The sequence below is a fragment of the Saccostrea cucullata genome, unplaced genomic scaffold, assembly GCF_032062105.1.
Source record: "Saccostrea cucullata isolate Sc308-1 unplaced genomic scaffold, CSIRO_AGI_Scuc_v1 ctg3375, whole genome shotgun sequence".
Lineage (NCBI taxonomy): Eukaryota > Metazoa > Mollusca > Bivalvia > Ostreida > Ostreidae > Saccostrea > Saccostrea cuccullata.
The window spans coordinates 46014-47437 of NW_026933127.1; positions in this window are offsets into that span (position 1 = coordinate 46014).

Below are 1424 nucleotides of genomic sequence, written 5' to 3' on the forward strand. Positions count from 1 at the left end.
TCTGAAAAAAATGTGTTAATTCATAAATGTGCCAATATATATGTAGAAAGACGAGATCACTTTTGCTATGTTCACTCCATACCCAATTGTAACCCTGTCAATGTACTAATGAATCATTTCACGGTCCATATAAAATTCCAAACAACACATACATATTTGTCTTTCATTAAGTTTCTAATTTAATGATAACATTTCTCTTTTAGAATAACATAATAATGACATTTTATGAACTTTCAAATAATTCTAAGTATATCAGAACACCCTAACCCAACGAATATGATTTTAATAACGTACATATAGTTAACAATAATAACAGGTTAAAATAATTGTAGTCGTAAAATTGGATGTTGGGAGATATTGAAAAACATGTAATACAGTAAAGGAAAGATTTTCTTCGGAAAAGCCATGAAACAAATCAACTATCGTTTCTTAGTGTGAAATTATACTTGCTTTATTTAAATTTTAACGAACGTTTTTCGTTCAGCATCATCGGCCGTGTAGCGCAGAGGTTAGAGTGTTTGCTCTAGAGTTGTGAAGTAAGGAGTTGATTCTTACGCCGTGGGTTCGAATCCGATGTGGGAAGTGGAGACTGGTCCTTCAAATGAGACCGTATAAACCGAGGTCCCGTGTCGCGGTAGCTGTTGGCAAGAAAAAAGATCCCTCTCTGCTCAATGAGCCTTAGTGCCGAGTAAAGGACAAAAGGTGCTGCTCTCCACTGGCAAGTGATGTCGTCTCCATATGAAAAATTCTTGAGATGGACGAAAATATAGAATCAATCAATCATTGAGCAACAGCATTTTTGCTATCAAATATCGTGAAGCGAATAGAAGGCATTGCTTTAAGATAGTCTATGTAAGAACTATACCTCCTGTTCAAGGTATAGTGTCAATGTTATACATCTGTATATTGTCTGTAAAGGAGTAAAAATGAATGTTACTTTTCATTAAAAATAAAATTTTATTTAGCTTTTTTTTAAAATAATATTGATGAAACGTATGCTTTTTTCATAAGGAATAAAGCAGAATACAGGTCGCTACAGCCCCTAAAAAACAGGGTGGTGGAAATTCAGTGTTTTTGGATGTGGAATTTATCTCTTGAATGGGATAGGCCATCCTTGACAATTTCAACAGCCCCCATCAATTGACGTCAGACACAAAGGGCGCTGCATAAGAATTACTTGCATATTGGACCTCCTTAGCGTCAGACACAAATGCAGATGCACATGATTGAAATATTTGAATATTAATACTAGCCTAAGGTACCTTTTGATTGTTGATGTACAGATATACGTGTATCATTTTGCAATGCTTAAAACAAAATGTGGATTTAGGCATTAACTATCTATGTCAATTCAACAAAAATTATTTATAATTAAAAAGATAAATGACTGCCGTCACGAGAAAAGGGCCCTTAATGTTTAATTT